The sequence below is a fragment of the Meleagris gallopavo genome, chromosome 4 (assembly GCF_905368555.1).
Source record: "Meleagris gallopavo chromosome 4, MGAL_WU_HG_1.1, whole genome shotgun sequence".
NCBI lineage: Eukaryota > Metazoa > Chordata > Aves > Galliformes > Phasianidae > Meleagris > Meleagris gallopavo.
The window spans coordinates 2,045,729-2,060,786 of NC_139407.1; positions in this window are offsets into that span (position 1 = coordinate 2,045,729).

Here is a 15,058-nt window from a genome sequence, read left to right on the forward strand (position 1 = left end):
ATCTACAGCAGGAACTCCAAATTACTGGGAACCACTCATGGATTACAGAAGCACACAGAGTGATAATAAGAATGCATCTGAGTCAAAGCATAGGGCAGAGCAGATTTAGAATATTTGATTACAGACTTCTAGGGTTTTTAAAACCTTTGGACATCAAGACCCTTATAAAGCTTTATGGAAATGAGTAGGGTTGATTTGTTATATTGATTTGAGTGAATTCAGAAAAATGTTGTGACAGTATGTCCTCTCTACTACACTCTACCACCTTCCTTCCCTATCAACAATCTCCTTTGACCTGGCCTTGCAGACAAGGCCTTGCACAGGTGGACAACGAGCAACAGGACTAATAACATTCTCACTAAGACAGATTAACAACCTCAAATCTGTCTCAAACTTGGGGGTCTAAAAGAGCTGATAGCAGACACCTGGTTCAACACCTGAAGATCAACTGAGCACATGCCTGAAAAGCAACCTGTGACTATGAGTCAATCACCTTACCCCATAAATAGTGAGCAGCAGGTGACCCTCTTTGAGCTTCCCTGTATAGCAGCTAGTTGTGTGGTAGCAGCTTCTCTTGAGCAGGGACATCTCTTGTAAGTATACCTCTACAGAAATCCTTTATGTCTTGATGTCAAGATGCCTTGCCCTACAGATCTGCAGAAAGTGACTAATTGTTTTAGGCTTTGTTAAGATTTTACTTTTGATTGTATGCTTCGTTGGCTTTGCTAAGATTATATCTTAAGTTGATGGTGTATGTATAATCCCTTAGATGTAAACCATTGGTAAAAACTAGAGCCAGGAGTAGATTCAGCTCTTATCTTTGTGGTTCAAGGTGTTCAGAAAGCAAGGGGGTCTACTCTGAACGCTATGAGTCTATGGGAAGGTCTCCTATGTGTGTTTGCCTTACTTTATAAGCAGTAAATAATGAAGTGCATTCAGCCATCCTTAATCTTCAATTGCTGTTAAATCTCTATGTTATATCTATATTATGTCAATAAATACGTTCTTGCTTCTCTCTTAGGAGTGCAGTAAAGCATAATTTGTTCCATCTGTGACAATAAGGTTCTTGACTGATGCTATCAGTGATAGGAGACAGGAGTTGGAAAGCTCTCTTGAAGGAAAGACAATGAAAGTGAGGCTTACACAGTTGATGGCAGTGTTCTTTGTGTCAGTAAGCTGGAACCTTATGTAGAGCAAGAATACAAACCATCAGGCTTTCTTGCTGTCTCAGAGCAACAAGATCTAGCAATCAGCACCAAAGGATAAATTGCATGAAATTCAAACTTTGAATGAAGTTCAGTGTGTATGTTTTTTCCCTGGAAAAAAATAAAAAAGTATATGCACTCATGTAAGGAGAGAGGGGTGGTTGGGGAATTAACTACAGAGAGGAGCTGTTATTTCTTCCTGCAAGCTGAAAGGCAATTGCCAATATCACTGTCATTTTTGAAAGTTTATTTTGTCCCAAGACTGGCACAAGCACACTTAAAGAATTTGAGAGCAGTCTGGAGAATTCTTTCATGTTAATCCATTTGGATGGATGTCTGAAGATTCAGCTTCTTCTCCAGCTCTGTGTTTATGTTATGCAACGCTGTCACAATTCGAGAGACTTAGAAACCCTGGACAAGGTCCCTTACATCTACATTTAAGTTAGCAAAACTTTCTTTAGTATGCAGAAGCCTTAACCAAAGATAATGGAAGAGAGTCAAAACAAGGAAATAAGTGCTCCACTATTCAGTAAATTAGTCAGTTATATTGAACAGGGTGAATTAGATTGCTTAAATTGCTATATGGTAAGAGAAATCTGAGAAATAATAAAGCCTATTTTAATACTGTTCTTAAATACAGCATAGAAACACATTGCCTCAGCTCATATCATTTCTAGGACTTGTCAGAACACGACGTTTCTTGTTATGGATTATATGAAGATTGAAGATATTTGCCTCCATTTAAGCAATAAGAAGGCATTTATTTGCACATTAGTTCTCATTTGCCTTTTCCTAAAAAGGAAAATACCAAAACAGTGTGCTAAATACCTATATAGATATGAGTATGGCAATCCAGAAGAGAACACAACCTGGGCATTGAAGCACTAGCCCAAGGGGAAAAAAGTATTACTTCAGTCTGTAGCTCTTGAATAAAAGAGGGAATGACAATCCTTGCTATTCTGGAACACCTGGAAGGAAAGAGATAAAGCCCTTGATACAAACAAGTTTAATGATACTTACATAAGGTAACAAAACAGACCTATGCTGATGAAATGGGTGATTACTGACAATGACTTGGATGCTAATGGTATAGAATGCATCTCTAAGGCATAGTCAAACATCTAGGCCAAGTTAACTTCCAGCTTACTCTTATCATATCAAAATAGCAGTAAAAATTTCCTGGTGATTCTTTTGCAGAAAGTAGAAAATATGAATCTGAGGGAGATAAGTAACTCTGGATTCAAAAAAAAGGTTGTTGAAAGGAATATGTGGATTGGACAAGACTCCAAAATATTATTACTCCTGTTGTTTTTACTTAACGTCTTGAAGAGTGAACTTTCTGAACATTACATAAGGAAATAGAAGTCATTCATTCTACTTTGTCCAGGCGAATTTTATGGATAGGGGAAGAAGTCTGATAACTTGAGATCTTATTGCATGAGGTAATATTTCAAAGCCTGATCAAGTAGTAAAGAGCAGCAAAAGTGGAAAGGAAGAAATAATACAAGCTGCAATACTCACAGCTATACACGGGAATAGTTTGTACTTATTTATTCATACTGAAACCAAGGCTATCATTCCATCAAAAATAACCTTAAGAGTTCTGAATCATAGAAGCTGAAGAGCTTTCCTAATCATGAGACCCAGCCAAGTCTTCAAGCTTATTGTGTTTGGGAACAATGTCCACTGGGAAATGCTGCAAGTATGTGGAGGGAGCACATGATTTAAAGAAAAAAAAATTCTAATTCACAGTCAAGTATTACAGGTCATCTGAGCTGAACGTTTTACTTGGCCTGTTTTCAAGTACTGTCACTTTTCCTTCATCTTTGCTCGCTGGTAAGAAAGAAGTTTAATATAATGGGTTTTCTTTCCAACTTCAAATACAGTTGTCCCTGAAGTAGTGAGTCATAATAGTTAATATGTTAATACACAAGCTGCTGCTTATTCATGCACCATGTCATAAAGCGATGGTACGTCTCACACCTTCAGAAAGGAAGGAGTGATTCTCCTATGAATATAGAATCCTTCATCAAAACCAGTGATCCTCAAATTCATAGAACAGAATGACATTGTTCACGTCAGTGAGATGTCATTTGTTATTTCTTATTATATCATTAAGACAAGCACCGAAACTGCTCAGTAAGTGCATCAACTGGCTGTCCTCCCCAACTACATCACTGCAAAACTGTGAAGAATAGAAGTTTTGATGAAGATGGAAGAAAGCCCTGAATGGTTTCAGTGTTGCCAATCTTTTACTGTCATCACTACTGGCACAGGAAAGTATTTGAAAGGCAAATTCTGAAATAGTGAAAATACAGCTCATAATTTTAGCACAGTCTTATATAGAGATTCTTGAAATTTACTTGGACAACTTACTTAAAAATTCTAGGGGAGTTTTGAAGATGGAAGTCTTGACTGCTTTTCCTACACTTCAGTCACATATTCTTTCCTTTGGAAACACATATGTGCAAGGCGCCTGAATTCTAGAGATTCCCAAACTACTTCAGACAGCACAGAAAAACTCAGTTTGATGCTGAGATGAAATATTGTCCTGAGTCCTAAAAGAAAAGCTAGAGCAGTGCTACACACAAGCAGTGCATTCCACGGGTGTAACTAAGATATTTTTTGTCCTTGGTTGGTATGGCTTGTCACTTCTGACTGTGGGAGATCTGTGGTGGGTTGTCTGGCTTGGGTAGGGATATCAGGACCTTCTCATACTGTAAAACTACAACAAGGAGGGAACTGATAACAAGGGAAGTGCTGTCTTCCTTTTGTACGTTTAGTAGATAGCATCACAGTAACATTCCTCATTTTCTATGACATTCGGAATATGGTTGTATTACATTCTAGATAACATAGATGGAGATAAAGTTCCCACTGAACATACAAGCAGGCTAACCAACATAAAAGAATGTAGAAAATTGCTGATCAAAAGCTCTTCTTGTGGTATAAAGATCTGAATGCTGTCTTCGGTAGCTGAGTAAGGAAAAAAAAATCAAGAATTTCAGGTTTTGAATGTAATGAGATCTAGTTCCTTATTTTATTATAGGTATTGTTGGTAGGACTTAGATGGCATAAAATAAGAATTAGATATTAGATATCAGAAGGTGAACATTTTATGGAATATCTACTTCAGGAGTCTTAAACTATTTTTTTTCATGATGCTAATAACTTCCAGAGCTGATATATTTTTCCTTTGAAGTTATAGACTCTCCTAATAATGCTCAAACACAGCGGGTAGAAACAAGATGATGGGGAACAAAATAGTGCTGCAAGTTTAAATGAAATCAGATTAATTATGAAGTTTAGTTATTTGAATTAGAAGGAAAATAAAGAAAACACCCACACCTCCATGAGATTTGATATGAGAACAACTTGTATGAAACAGCTATAATCCGATAATATTATGTATAGCACAGCATTTACTTTTATAGGTCCTGTCCAGAGAATATTGCAATAAATAATAAATATGAAGACTAAACATCATGTTGTATTTCAGTCTTAAATACATAAAGATCAAAACCCATGGATAATGGTAGCGATAGAGACAAGTTTCTGTTTAAAGGTAAATGGCAATCAGCTGAGACTTCTTGAAATGCATAGACATGAGTAAATCAATAGGAAAATTCTCAATCCATTATTTTTTAAATGAAGTTTGATCTGTGCCAGTTATACTTCATGTCGATCTATACAGGGTTATGCTATGGAAATACAAACAGAATTTAATGAGCTATTTGTTTTCCATTTATTAAGTGGATTTTTGTGCGATACCACCTGGAAATAGTGCACTGGGAACTGTGACAAGGCTCTGCTTAGGTTGTGTGCTTTAACCAGCTGCAAAATACAGGAAAAAAAACCGAAACCATTTAAAATGAGTAGGAACAAGAATGTGAAAAGCATCTGAACTCATATTGCATTTCAAACAGCGAAAGAACCAGATTATTCTATATTAAAAAAAAAAAAAAATGAGAATCTTTCATCTCAGCAAGGTCATGGTTTAGATTCAGCCTTCATTATTTCAGATGGTTTGTTTGTGTCTGAAAGAGGTGTGAGGTGCAATTTGGTGGTGCTGGCTGGTGTAGATGGTTTTAACCACTCCCTTAATTTAATACCAAAACTATCATAAAATAACCCCCTACTATCAGTCTTAAAGCAGAGATCAGCTCACACAGCATTTAAGCAATTCTCCTAACATGGCATAAGAATCTTGTCAGTCAAACTGAAGCAAAACAGAAGAAACCTGTAATGCACCTCTTGTATCGCTGCAGATTTCACCATACCTCAATTCAGAGGCCAATTCGTCTACAATTTCACATGCATTAAATTCATTCTTGAAATGTTTGCAGATTGAGTTTTTCCAATTTATTTTTTTTTTTTTCCAGTTTCAAAAAGGATGTTGTTAGTGGCCTGAGACCTTACATGCTAAGGTTTTTTTCAAAACATATTTTATGGTTGAGTTATTGCAGACCATTTAAATTAAGGATTTATAATGGAATTGCTGAAACAACCTTAACTCCACTTTTTTGAGTGACATCATTATAATTATGAGAATTTAATGATTTCAGCTTTAGCTGAACTGTTTGAGAGTGTAAGCAAACAACCACCAGCAGTGAGTGAGAAGAAAGTAGTAGCAGAGCTGGGTAAATACACTCATGGGAACCTGAAGGAAATTTCAATAGGAAAAAATATCAAGAATATTTCAGACTATAAATAAATACCATCTTAACTTCCTTTTTGAGTGAAACAGAATAAAGAGTCACGATACCATTACACAGTCCTCCTCTTCCTTTATATAAAAAGCATTCGAGAACATCCAGAGAGATACAGGATGTGTTTAAACTAGAGACCAACGAGTGACTCATCAATAAGATAAAAATAAATTTAAACTGAGAAACAGGAGCTTGAGAGAAATGGGCTCAGCAGTGAATAGGAGACAGAAAAATTAAGAGAAAAAATAATTAAAGGAAATAAGTACTGTTACCAAACATGTATTTCCCTTCTAGCATTCCTTCCTATGCCAAATATTAGCTTGAATGTTGCAGAATGCTGTTAAATTTAAAAGTCAATATGCGGTTTATCCTGTTGTGTTTCGTCTTGATTTTTGCACTTAGTTAATCAGTGGAAATGTGGAATATCAACAGATTGCACAGTGGGAGACTCATCACATCTTCTATCTCTTATTTCAGTATCCAATTGATCCACTCATTCTAGACCAAGATCTTTCAGGTTAGTCACATAATTTGAATAAGTGACCTTCTGTGACTGAGAAAGAAATGAAAAAGTGCTGCACTGAAAACGCTGTCCCACAGTGTCACAGTACTACACTTATTTGTGCACTTGTCTTTAGTGTAACAGGTAGGTCCATATGAGGTCTACAAATAACTTCAGTGTTGTCAGTGTGAGTGAACAGCAAAACATAAAAATGAAGATATGCTGAAGGGCTGTGTAAGTTCCCTAACTAGAGCTGAAGCCAGTATACAAATACAAATGTTAGCATCTCTTGAATTTCAGCAAAGCAGAAACCAGAAAGGTTGACATCATAATAATATTTCAGTGACAGCTCTGGGAATCAGAGCACAGTTGGTATAAAACTTGACTTTCTTATAGCTGAAGGAAGTAAATGATACTCATGATTGGTTGTGTTTTAAAAGAAGAGAAAACAAAATGCTGTCTGCATTTAGGTGTTTACTACACTGGTACTGATGAGAACACAATAAGTAAGAACATCCAGAGAGGTTTTTGTACATTTTGTTTGCTGACTATCGCTTAATTTTCGTCTTATATTTCTAAGCAAAAACACAACAAGAAGCTTCTAATTCAAATCTATTTTTAGTATACCACACAACTGCAATGAAAGGCCTCTTGGAGCCTCTCTGACATGTCTCTAGGTTACTCAGAAATAAAGAAATAAAAAATTGCAAATGTTGACCAACGTATCGATTTCAATTCTTATATGCATCTTTGACCAGTACTCTCAGAAATTTGTTTCTAGTGAAAAACGAGTTACTGATGTTGTTTAATTTCATTTCAGTCACATAATTTTCCATTTTAATTGTGCAGATACCTCTTTTGTGATGTATCTGTCTGCAATTTCACACTCCCCCTTCATGCTTTCAGCTAAGCATTTAACATGTGTAATGCTTTCAAGAATTCTTCTCAGATAATATCACCTTCTTGGAGAATACAATGTATGTATTCATAGTTACTAGATCAAATAACTTTTTTCCAACTTGATTTTTTTTTTTTTCATTTCAATACTCCCAAAAAAATTTTACATAAGCCCAACAAATAAATGTGTGTAATATACCTTGTGGTATTTCAACAGATATCCCAATCTTCTTAGATCATTGGGGAATTACACTACTGATAGTTCCCCAGAAGCTTTTAGCACTCGATTTTGAACCCTTCAGACAGAGAGTTGTATCATTGACTTCAGTGATTGTAGTGTCAAATCTAAGCAAAGCCTACTTCTGCACCTACTTGGGCAGAAAAGGCTTCACCCTAAAAATATTCAAGCTGTTCCCTAACTCTGGAAATCCCTAAACTCTACGATTCTTCATAAAAGCACTTTATATCCACAGTTTTTCTTTTTTCTACATACTACAGCATCTTAGTATTGACCAGGCTGACTACATGCATCTGTCTCATATCTAAATTTAATCAGAATCAAAAATTAGATTTCTCTGCTGCCTTTGTCAGTTCTAGCCTTTATTACAAAGACAATCAATATATTTTGCTGTGGGAGATACAGGATAATACTTAAAAGCTGTTCTCAGAACAGGCATGGGAAATAGTACTTCTTTGCCAGGTTGATTCCTTTGAACTGTCAGAACATAGAGGTTTCTCCTGCTCCACCTCACTGATCTATTGTATCTTGAATTCTACCTTGCTCAGTGGACTAGGTGCAACAAAAGTCAATGACGTGTAAGTAGAAATTCACTCATCTCTTGTCTCCTGATTTCTTAGGTTAATTGAAGCATGCATATCTGAGTTAAAGCTGGATCTGGCTTCAATGATGGAGTAAAGCTAGAGCTATGTTTTAACTGTGAGGAGTGTTCAATACTAAAGTGCTAGCTGCACTAAGATCACTCAGGAACTGTACTGAGGAGAGACAAGTTAAAAAGATAAGCTAGGTAACTATTGTCATTTGGGTAGCTAAACATGTAGATAATTAGAGTGTTAGTATTATTAATTCAAAATCAAAAGATAATAGTATTTGCAAGAGGAGTTCACTGGTGGCAATTGAATGCAAATAACAAAAAATATCCATAGAATCGTAGAATGGCCTGGGTTGAAAAGGACCACAATGATCATCTAGTTCCAACCCCCCGCTATGTGCAGGGTCGCCAACCAGCAGCCCAGGCTGCCCAGAGCCACATCCAGCCTGGCCTTGAATGCCTCCAGGGATGGGGCATCCACAGCCTCCTTGGGCAACCTGTTCCAGTGCCTCACCACCCTCTGGGGGAAAAACTGCCTCCTAATATCTAACCTAAATCTCTCCTGTCTTAGTTTAAAACCATTCCCCCTATCGCTATCTACCCTTATATATAGCCATTCCCGTCCTGTTTATACGCTCCTTTCAAATATTGGAAGGCCACAATGAGGTCTCCCCACAGCCTTCTCATCTCCAAGCTAAACAAGCCCAGTTCCCTCAACCTTTCCTCACAGCAGAGCTGCTCCAGCCCTCTGATCATCTCAGTGCCCTCCTCTGGACCCGCTCCAAGAGCTCCACGTCCTTCCTGTGCTGGGGGCCCCAGGCCTGGACGCAGTGCTGCAGATGGGGCCTCACAAGAGCCGAGTAGAGGGGGACAATCACCTCCCTCTCCCTGCTGGCCACCCCTTTTTTAATGCAGCCCAGAACACAGTTGGCCTTCCGGGCTGCAAGCGCACACTGCTGGCTCATGTCCAGCTTCTGGTCCACCAGGACCCCCAAGTCCTTCTCCGCAGGGCTGCTCTCAAGGAGATCTTCCCCCAGTCTGTAGAAGTACCTTGTACTTGGCCTTGTTGGACCTCATTAGGTTCACATGGGCCCACTTCTCCAGCCTGTCGAGATGCCTTCCCTTCCCTCCAATGTATCGACTGCACCACTCAGCTTGGTGTCCCCTGCAAACTTGCTGAGGGTGCACTCCATGCCATCATCTGTCATTGATGAAGATGTTGAAGAGCACCGGTCCCAAGACCGACCCCTGAGGGACACCGCTTGTGACCGGCCTGCACCCTGACACAGAACCATTGATCACAGCCCTTTGGCTGCAACCAGCCAACCAATTCCTAATCCATCCTTCAAATCCGCACCTCTCCAATTTAGAGAGAAGGATGTGGTGAGGGACCATGTCAGAGGCTTTGCAGAAGTCCAGGTAGATTACATTCATTGCCCTTCCCCCATCCACCGAAGACATCACTCCATCATAGAAGGCCACCAGACTGGTCAGGCAAGATCTGCCCTTGGTGAAGCCATGCTGGCTGTCTGGAATAATCTTTTTGTCTCATATGTGCCTTAACATAGCTTCTAGGAGGATCTGCTCCATGATCTTCCCAGGCACGGAGGTGAGGCTCACTGGCCTGTAGTTCCCCGGGTCTTCCTTTCTCCTTTTCTTAAAAATGGGAGTAATGTTTCCCTTTTTTCAGGAGTCCAGGACTGAGGACTTAACCAGACAACCATGATTTTTCAAATATAATGGGGAGCGTCTTGGCAACCACATCCGCCATCTCTCTCAGAGCCCTAGGATGGATATCATCTGGCCCCATGGACTTACATACATTTAGTTGCACAAGGAGGTCTCAGACTTGTTCCACTGTTGCAGTGGAACTGAATCTGTTCCCCACACCCTCACCTAGAGGTTCAGACATGGGAAGCCTGACCACCTGTGAAGACTAAGGCAAAACACTCACTGAGTACCTCAGCTTTTTCCATGTCTGAGGAAGCCAGCTCTCCATTACCTTTTATCAGAGGGGGAACACTATCCATGATCTGTCTCTTCCTGCCTGTGTACCTGTAGAACCCCTTCTTGTTATCTTTCACATCCCTCACCAAATTCAACTTCATCTGTGCCTTGGCTTTCCTAATCCTATCTCTACGCATGCAGACAACAGCCCTGTATCCTCCCAGACTACACAATCCTGCTCCCACTTTCTGTATATTTCCCTCTTTTCCATCAGTTTAAGCTGCAGGTCCTCGCTCAGTCATGCTGGTTGCCTGCCTCCCCTGCTCGACTTCTTCTGCTGGGGGATGGACAGCCATTGTGCTCTCAGAAGGGTGCTTTTAAAGAGCTGCCAGCTCTATTCTGTGCCCATGCCCTTAAAGGCAGTTTCCCAGGGAATTCCATTCAGCAATTCCTTGAGCAGCCAGAAGTTTGCTATCCTGAAGCACAGGGTCCAAGGACTATAGAAGGTGATGAAAAAGTTCAATATGGAGTATAATTCACACTCCTCCTTTTGTTTCATTCTTATTTCAATGTTAAACAGAGAGGACATTAATATTATCCCCTGTGTGTTGTTTTGAGCATGTAATTCATTTTTCATCCTGTTTTTCTTTGAATGTTTCTGACCCAGCGATAAGCGAGTTTGATGAACTACAAAATGAAACCTAACAATTATTTCAGTAAGTCAAATTATGACTAACATTACTATCTGATTTTAGCCAGATTTTTCTTTCTATTGTTTTATAGTTAGAACGCATAGTGACCTTATGGGGAGTTTTAGCTGTGCTGGGAAAGTCAACATGAAAATTATGAGTAATTATCTGGGCATGACGTTCTGTCAACATTTGCCTAGGATGCTATTCCTAATATAGTTTCCTGTATTTCTAGTAATGTCACTTGCTTATTGTCTATATCAATTTTTCCAGATATAAAAATGCACATACACAGATGTCGATAGGAAAATTGCAGAGACATTAGTACTTCAAATTACACCTCTATTGATATTGACTATGAATATGAAAATAAAACACCACTGAGTGCATTTCTTTGTCACAGAAATGGCTATGTAGCCCTTTACTCTTTAAACATTTTCTATTTCTAGTTCTACAATAATTGTCTACTGAAATAAGTCCCTGAGTACTGGTACTAATTGATACATATTTATTGTTGAAATGATTTTTGTTCATTTTCATCATATTTGAAACAAAAAGTAGATGAGATTACATGTGTTGCAATAATGTGATAACATAATGAAGACTTGCTTTCCTTTATTTTTCTTAATTGTACTTTCTCGATTAAAAAAATCACTAGTTTTATCCCGTTTCCTAATGAAATTGAGTTCTCATTTTCATAAGATTGCTATGTACATATCATACTGTGATATACAGATTATAGAAGTATGTAAAATTGTATATGAATTATATGTAATATATATACAGAGGAGTTATATATTAAATATAGTCTTCCTCAAATTTGTCATTCTAAGACTAAAATGAATTTCTTTTTTGCCTATTCTTGTACTAGGAAAATGCTATGTTAATCTACTATAGGAGAAACTGATAATGGCAGTAATTCAAAGCAATCAAAAGAAAAATAATACAATAAAGAAACATAATATAATCATTGCTTCTCAAACTGTTCAAGATAGTTAAAATATTTGCATTAAAATGTTAGTATTTACAATACTATATTAGATATCTAATTTAAATATTTATAAATACTTAATGTTTAATGCTTACTTAATATATTTAATATTTAATTTGAGTATTTGCTGATTAGCACTGCTGAGCATGCAGAAATTTGTCTCATATTTTCCTGGGGTAAATATTTAATTTGGTTTCTTTCTTTCCTTTCTCAGATTCTAAGGCTTCAAATAGAAAGTATGCACCCAAATTGAAATTACAAAACCAGAAATGTACTCAATTCTTCAGAAGTTTTAGGAATACGCAGAAAAAAACAGTTACCTACATTTTCACCAGAAATGCTTCTGTGTAAAATTCTGCTTCAAGGCTTGGCTAGTTATTGCTCAAGTTTGAACAGATAGACTCTTCAGCTTCCTTTAACTGCATGCAGCTCAAGGTGTGAAGAAAGCCCCCAGCCCTTGCCACAAGGAGTAAGTAACGTAAATTGCTTCAGCACTGACTGGAGCCAAGAAGGAAATGTGGTCTGATCTCAGATGAGTGCCCTAACCACTACACTATAGATTCTCTCTGGTCCAGTGATTTTAATTATTCTGTGGAAAGCCAAGCAGGAGGTAGAGAGAGTGCCTTGTGCCAAGCTTGGCAGCGGTACGCTGTCTGCTGCACTTTGCCATCAGCTCGCTTGCAGCCTCTCAAGCACATGGGTGATTGCATTCCTTCTATTCTCAGATCTCTAAGTCTCTTCGTATCGAGAAACCTTGAGCATCTAATTCTGTTCTTCAGATGCAGAACGGACGTACTTGCTGGACTTGCTATCCTATAAGATCCTATGTTTAAAACATCTCCACTATTTACACAACTTGAGGTTCCTTTGTTTTCCATGGCCTGCACAGAAGGGTCAGGTAATATACCAACACTATAGCAAGCCTGACTTCGAAGAGAAAAGGGAAAAACAGAGAAAATGAAAGCAGTAGTAGTAAGGTCTCAACATTACTCAACATCAAACTAGCTATATAAACTTGCTGATATGTGTCGTTATATTTTTTTTTCGCACTTGAGACTCCCATGACGGCCATCTGCTTCTGTTGCATTTCCTGAAAGCTGTTTGTTCCAACAAACACGAGTGTGAATGACAGTTTTTATATATTTATTCAAGGAAATTAGTAGAATAAGTATAATTAGTAGAATAAGTATAATCCATGTTCTCAAGCTTGTTGGTTAAGTGATGCCAAAGAGCAAACTTAAAACACAGGGCAGTTTACAGTTCTCTTAATACAAGGTAGCAAAGACTCATTTGAATTCTTGTGCTGTTTCTCCTTTTCAGAAGTTTGCAAACTGTAAAAATGGATGATAGACAAGCTTTACATCTTGGGTAATGTGTGATTAAATTATAGCCATTTAAACTAAAATACATGAAGATTATCACTTTGGGATGTTTGCTAAAAATGTCCTCTTTTCTTTCAGAGCTATCTATGTTTAGTCTGAAATGCATAATACCTCCAAGTCCTTTACCCAAAGCATACAGTTCCTGCTGTAGAACACAATAACCAAGAAGATAGATCACACAGGTGAGGAACCACAACCAATTTACAAATAAATAGAAGGAACAGGAATGTCTTTTGCAGAGAGACGCTCAGTTCACAGCGTTTTGTCTGAAGGAGATGGTGAAAGTTGGAAAGTCAAACATGCCTCTTTCCCAAGAACTGGGATTTCAACAGAATATAAAATGTGTTTACATATTCGTCTGGAGAACCTAACAAAGAATACTGCTGGATCTTTAAAGCTCTGCTGTAACAGTTATTCAATCTAGACATTAGAGCATTGTTTTGACAACTTTTCTGCTGTGAAGCGGATGAAGGAAGTGCTGTGTCACAATTCAAAACTAAACTGAGAAATACAGATTATCCTTCCAGTTTGTTTGAAATCTGTGAGTGACATATAAGTAGAATGTTTTAATTAAGAGCTTTACCTTAGCAGTGCTATTAACAAACGCCACATAAAGCGTTTATGGAAAATCAAATTAGAGCTATTATACTTCTTATCCAGAGAGCCCTCTATTCAGCAATCTCTAATCTTTCCACTTTGGCATTAAATTTTACCACTGGACACTTCTGAGTAGATAGAGATACACTGAAATAATGATACTACATCAATTTTGGATTGCAGTTTGTCCTTCCATTAGACTGTCATGTTTACAGCATTTCCTAGTTTTTATCATAGTTCATTTGGGGAACAAGGGCAACTTCTGTTCTGATCTAGGACTTCATGCATTCCCTTGAGCCTGATTGTTCACCTCCCTTCTGATTCGATCATAACACTGAAGAAAGAGCAAAATCTACTACCTTGCATGAAAGCATTATATATCTATATTTTTTTTTTGCCTCTGTTTATGGACATGGGATGTTGGCAATACTCAATTTGTGTTATGTTATTTGTATGCTTAAAATATGGGATGCGTATTAAATCGAGCTCTCTACTACTACACAAAAAAATCACTCTGTTTGACATCTCTAAATATCAGAACTGCAGTAACATTTTATTTTCCAGCTAAACATGTGTTTAAATACTGGGAGCCTGGCTTCTTTCCAACACTCATTTTTATTAAAGCCAGCTGTGAAGCAATTATTGAATACACTAAAAATGGCTCTTGAGAGTAGGACAATATGAGTTTTGTCCAATATTGATTAACACATTGAGTTTTGACTAAATACACCATTTTAAGAGCTCACTCTGCTTTGAGGTAGAAGATCTGAAAAACTTAAGGAACATAATTTCTGAGAACTGCGTGGATCTAGGTCAAGGGCTGATTGCAACAGAAAGTACAGACATAACTGAGTATGCTTTTTCCTAAATAAATAATGTGCTTTCAAATACTAATAAAGGCAAAATAATGGAGAAAGCACAAACAAGGCAATTCAGCTTGACAATGAAAATGCGCAATGGAAAATACAGTCTATATTGCACATGCATGTTATATGTAAATACAATTTACATAATTTTTAAGTTTTATTTTATGGAAGTAGAACGTCTCCTTTCTTTCAGATTTGTAACCCAGCCATTCTGACAGAGATGTTAAGTATTTCTGATGGATTTCCCACTTTCTGTATGCTTTTCAGGCACACTTGGATGTGTATTTTTTACCATACGAACTTCTCACGTGTTTGCACAAACACCTGAGGCATTTAGATGACATATAAATGACAAATAACTGTATCTAGGAGGACTATGGTCTAATTTTAACTTCTTTGTATTTATTCATATTTTCAAAAAACTAAAATTCACTATTCTAGCA